This window comes from Castanea sativa, chromosome 4 (genome assembly GCF_040712315.1).
Source record: "Castanea sativa cultivar Marrone di Chiusa Pesio chromosome 4, ASM4071231v1".
Lineage (NCBI taxonomy): Eukaryota > Viridiplantae > Streptophyta > Magnoliopsida > Fagales > Fagaceae > Castanea > Castanea sativa.
The window spans coordinates 50,514,840-50,520,964 of NC_134016.1; the positions used below are offsets into that span (position 1 = coordinate 50,514,840).

At 28.2% G+C, this 6,125-nt stretch overlaps 2 long non-coding RNA genes across 3 annotated transcripts; both read right to left on the reverse strand.

Moving 5' to 3' along the window:
• Nucleotides 1–448: 448 nt before the first annotated feature.
• LOC142632269 (uncharacterized) lies at nt 449–2,369 on the reverse strand. Its single transcript, XR_012843769.1, has 2 exons — nt 2,193–2,369; nt 449–805 (listed from the first exon to the last, which is right to left on the reverse strand). It is a non-coding gene; the product is annotated as an uncharacterized LOC142632269 (long non-coding RNA).
• Nucleotides 2,370–4,521: 2,152 nt separating this feature from the next.
• LOC142630512 (uncharacterized) lies at nt 4,522–5,793 on the reverse strand. Of its 2 annotated transcripts, none has more exons than XR_012843328.1 (3): nt 5,725–5,793; nt 5,568–5,638; nt 4,522–4,616 (listed from the first exon to the last, which is right to left on the reverse strand). It is a non-coding gene; the product is annotated as an uncharacterized LOC142630512 (long non-coding RNA). The 2 variants fall into 2 exon arrangements; XR_012843327.1 differs by having other exon boundaries at nt 5,714–5,791.
• Between the last annotated feature and the right edge of the window lie 332 nt (nt 5,794–6,125).

The following is a 6,125-nucleotide window of genomic DNA, read 5'->3' on the forward strand; positions in this document are numbered from 1 at the left end:
GAGTAATACAGATTAACTTATGTATTCCTTAAAGATATATATGGAAGCCTTCAAGTTTCTAAATTGTTTGCAAAACATATAAGCCTTCGAATGCACTTTGCATAGTTGCCCAACTAAGATACAGCAATTCATTATTCATGTTCACCTTAAAATGCAAAATGGAAACGCATGAGGCTAAACATCATTCTAACTTAACGAAATCTTGATGAATCAAGAAAAAAAAAATCTGGAATATTATCCACCAAAAATTAAAGAAATTATTTGAGAATTCAATCTAGAAAAATACATATTTATATAGATGTCATTCAGGGTTTCTGATAGTTCTCTTGAAAATAAAATTTACAAAAATACCCTTAAATTTCATTCACATTCACTAAAGACCAAATTACCCAAATAAAATAGCTAAGATAAAAAATAAAAAAATAAAAAAAAAATTAGGTCTCAAAAGTCAAAATAAGAAAGATTACTTAATTACACATCTATACGCCTTGACTTTTAAATATCCAAATTCTTAAGAAAGTCTAGAAGCACTTGTTCTACATCAAATTTTTATATTCGTCTCTATTCTTTTTTCTTTTTTCTTTTTTTCTTATAAACCCTAGACACTCCACATAAAATAAACACTACATATCATTCCACTACATTCTTTTATATAAACTCCCCATATATGGTACAAGAGATGTCTAATACATGAAATATAAGGACTATTACGGGTTATGTCCGTGGCTCACCCCAGGAGCTGGTGGCGGCGGTTGAGGAACAACAAAACATTTAGTTCCTTTTAGGCAGTTGAAAGGTGGGTCACCTGATTGTCATCAAAGGAATTACCGAAACATATTTAGACAATACAATTTGAAAGATCATAAACAAAGTACAGCTGAAAATAAATATGGCTTAAATTAATGACAAGAAAAATCTCTGGTAGTCTCTTCATAATTTTCCATATTTCATAAATATATTTATTAAATTAAATTACTGCAAGACTAATCTACATAGCGAGTTTTTCAATTGAACATAGTGAAGGTTATGAAATATTGATACTGACATGTGAAAATATCATATTAAAATTTGAAAGTAAAGATCTCCCTTTTTTTTTTTCCAGAAAGTAAGCTCTCCCTCCCCCCCTACATGTCTTTCTATCATTCACAGGGAGTCAGGGACGGAGTAAAGTAAGCTTCACCATAGAAGCTTTTCAGTGGTTTTGAGACTACGTACTGTAGTAGGAAATTAAACAAGTGGGTAAGGTTGCATAGAGGGTCTAGGCTACAAAGATTTTGTGTAAGTCTCTTGACTATTTGTAATTGTTTCTTTAGCCTAAATTTTCTATAGGACTGTCTTTGTTCCCATATTGGGATTTCCTTTGAAGAGTTATTTTATCGATTTTCCATTTTATCACCAAATCTTGTTGTATTACTTTTATATTTTTTTTGTTTTATGATTATGTGCATCTTGAACTATGATAAAATATAATTATTTTATGGATTACATAATTGAAATAAGTTGATAATTAATTAATAATTCTAATGAAAACTTAACAAGACTTCTAAACTAGTTTTTTCAATCTGTATCAGAACATTTAGAGCACAAATGAACCGAAATAGATTTTTCATTTTGCAGCCATGTAAGTATTTACCCTTTTAAAAAAGAACAAAGTTTAGCTACAAAATTAGTTGTTGCCTTAAGTTACAAATTTATTTAATATCTTTTTATTGGAGGTAAATTTTGACAAATCCACCATTGGATTACATCTTTTTCTTATATCCTTCATGCTTACAAAATTTCAAGAAAATTAAAGATCAATAGTTATGTCATTAATAAATTTCTTAAATCATATAGTAAATAATATCTAATTGATACAAAATTTATGATGTATATTAAAACATAAAAAAAATGCAATTCAACTGTTAGATTTTCAAAATATGTTATAATATTTATTTTACTGAATGAGTTTGTAGCCTTAAGTTACAACCAATTTTATAACTAAACTTTGTCCTTAAAAAAAATGACGCTTTTTGTTTTTGTTTTTGAAGACATGTTTGCTATTCAGTTTGAATGGAAGGCTCAGCATACCATGCCTCTCTCTTTATCGTACACACACAAATAAAGAACAGAAAATTTGTAGCTATAGCTATATATACATGCCAAATAATATAAAATTTACAGAAAAAAGTGCTACTCCAAAACAATCTTACCTGTGAAAAGCAAGCTCCATGTAAGAGATAGGGCGGCAAGCAGAAGAAGACCAAGGAGTAGACCTCTATTGACCTTAGAACTCATGATACCTTGTGGAAGAGATGCGTGAGACTTGAGAGAATATCACAATATGTATTATATATATACCCAGCCATGTTTGTTTTTGTGTTTTTCTCTGCAGTTTCTTTAGTCCCTTTCCATTATTAATGGTGCGAACGTTACAGTTCAAAAGGCCACAACGACCTTTGACTTTTAGGTGCTTAATTAATTAAGTTTGACAAACTTTCATTAACATCCAATAATAAGATGGTCTACCACCGCACACTTTTGGTGCGATGGTCACTCCACAAGTATAAGTGCTTCTGGGGTGTGGGGGGTAAGGGCCGGGGTTCAAGTCTCCAGGAAGGAGTTTCACACACATATACACTTAGATTAGGCTAAAGTAGAATTCTATCTTGTATAAAAAAATAATAATAATAATAATAATAATAAGATGGTCTATGAGATTTCTATTCCACACTTCCTTAAGACGCGGTTTATTGTCATTCATATTATTCCAAAGCATACTATTAATTCAAGGGTTGTGCCAACGGATATCTTTAAAAAGTAGTTAATAATCCATTTTAAGAAAGTTTTGACACAACTTTTATAAGAAATGAAAAAAGTTGTCAAAATATATATATTTTTTTCCCATAAAAACTTTCTTTAAATAGATTGTTAATTATTACCCTAAGAATATCAGTTAGCATTTTCCTTAATTCAATTGTAAATTAATAATATGAATTTTCTTTCTTCTTTCTTAGAAAAAAGTTTCAACTTTTCTTCTGCTTTATTGGATCACAAATCGTACCCTGTCAATAGTATTTTTTTGGAGACATTTCTAATTATCATTTGCACCTAATATTATAGAGGTGTATATGTGGAATGAAAAGGCTCTCAATCCCTCTCTCGTAGTCGTTCACAAGTATCCAAGGTGGTTGTTTCTTTGTATTTTCGTAACATCTCTCATTTTCTTCCTTTCTTTGTCCTTTACTCTATCAAGTCAAATCATCTAAATTCCAACTGCAGAAAAACATACTTAACTTGGACACCAAATTTGACCTATTAATGTTAATTAATTCCAACAATATTATTTTGTTTATATAGCCAATTCACATAATTTTTTTTTTTTTTTTGCAGAAGCAATTGTGTAACATGTATTATTAATACAATTATGTTATTTCGAAATGAATCTAACATTTTTGTATGATTTAATAATACACCAATTGGAGTATTTTCAAAACCATTCATTCTAAAAACAAAACTAAACATCAATATTACAATGAATATTATGATTACAAAAACGTTTCACATTATGATAATACTTTTTTCAAACTATCATTTCTTAGGCATTTTTTTTTAACTCGGGATCAAGAATTAATAAAATGTATATATGCAATCATATATATATATATATATATATATATATATATATATATATATATATATATATATATATATATATCGTACAAAGGAATAAGTCCAAATTCATATGCATGAACTACCATGGGAAAACGTATTTAATTTATTATTGATTAGTTAGGGTCCATAGTTCATGTTATAGTCTAGTGGTAATAACATTTTTTATGGTATTATATCTATGTGATTTAAACTTCACCTCCCTCTCTTCTATTATCTACTTATTAAAAAAAATTATGGTTCTTTACCCTACTTATCATACCATACCATACCAATTAATATTTACTATACCGACCCGACCAATTAACCTTTATAGGTCCTTTTCCTTTATTACAGCGTCAAAGTTCAAAAGGCTACAAGCACATGCTTAGGAATAGCAATTTCTTCCTGTTCTGTGTTAGGAACTTAGGACCATATTTAGTCATGGACTTTGCCTTTTAGCAAAGAAAGTTCATGGATCATATATAATACATATACATTAATGTATTATATACTAAATGGTTGAAGCCGATATGACATTTGCACTAATAGAATTTTAATGTTGATAGTATCCTTTTGATGATGTTATGTCAAGACCCAAATCCATGAAACATGAATTTAGATACCTGACTAACTTGCTAACCTTACTTAGCTCAATAAACATAATTTATTTAAACTTAATTCAATAAAACTCCAAATAAACAATGCTTCTGATAAACCTCTTATAATAACTAAAATCCACAATTTATAATGATCTCCAAAAAGTTGTGAAGTCTAAGCGGAAAATAAAAAAAATAATAACTAATAATCTTTTCAAAACTTCACAAATTTATAATAAACTCCACTATATAAAATGTGAACTACAAAACAAAGGTAACTAAAATTTTATGAGTCTTCAAGTAACACTGAAGCCGCCTACAACTTCCACGCTCTACCTTGCACTTCACAAGCGGTCCAAAGGTTCTAATTCTCAACTATACTTTAATCTGAAAATATTAATTGATGGGGTGAGCCACACATCTAGTAAGTAATTATACAGAATACACAACAGAATAGAGTCAAGCAAGGCACGAGTTTAATTTCACAATTACACTCAAAATATCCAATATAGTTTTCAAAACACGTAAAGAATCACTTAATACACATATAATCATATCTTAAAATCTTTTGGAAACACATACAAATAATTGATCAGAGCACAGTGTCACATATACACATCACATATTCTCACATACAATCCTGTGAGCGGATACCAACATCTAACCCCTGCTGGTGAGGGATCAACACATATTCTCACATACAATCCTGTGAGCGGATTTACACATATATATCTGATCAATTCTAAAAACACTCATTTTGAGTCACATCTATCAAACAATAAAGTTTATACAACATATAATAATTTTCTCAATATTAACAATTGCTCCAACAATAAAGATATATTAAATATCACAATATCAAATTGAAACATAAATCAAAAGATGCTTGACTCTCTTAGGGAACGAATAGGAACTGAAGAGTTTATTTAAATGTTTGTACAATTCTTGAATAAGTTTGAAAATTCAGTTTGCTAAAAGGAACGTCTTAAATACCATTTGAAAAACAAGAATATGATTTTGAAATCACTTGGTTTGAAACAATTTAAAGAACAAAAATCTTTTTAGAAAACTTACTTTGAAACTCAATTATTTTCAGAAAATAGTTTAGTTAAAAATCATCTTTTAAATGGGATTTAGACATTCAAAATGTTATTCAAAATTTGAAATTTCTTTTAAAACATTATTTAAAAGCCAATTAAAATTTCTCTTTCAATAGTGTAAAAATGCTTTTTGATAAACTTTTTAAAAAAATGTAAGCTTAAGAATATAACTTTGAAAATCTTTAACTTCTAAGAACCTAAAGAACAAAACTTGTGCATATTATGCATAATTACTTACCGCACTCAAATCACTCTGAAAGTCCAGCCAAAATAATCTCCAAAGAGCCTCAAGACACTCTTAAATCGGACCTATAATCAATTACGAAAATTACTCAATATCCTCTACAAAATATAAATTTTACTAAACTATAAAAATTGACTCACTAGTAAAATACTTTGCTGAACTAATGATAGCACTAATGCAAAGTAATTTATCAGAACCCAGAGGCAGCAGCTAAAGTTTTAGAGTTGAAGTTAATATACATAACCCCAACCAAGCCATTTTATATATATATATATATATATATATATATATATATATATATATATATATATATATATATATATATATCTACCATAGAAAACTTTACAACTATCCTAATATCCTAATATGTATATATATATATATATATATATATATATATATATATATATATATATATATATATATATTTATACACAAATTCAAGAAGAACAATAGCCACTTTCTTTGACTTCTTCTTTAACCTTTATATATATATACACAAATCCAACGTAGCCCATTCTTTGACTTCTTCTTTAACCTTCTTTAACCATT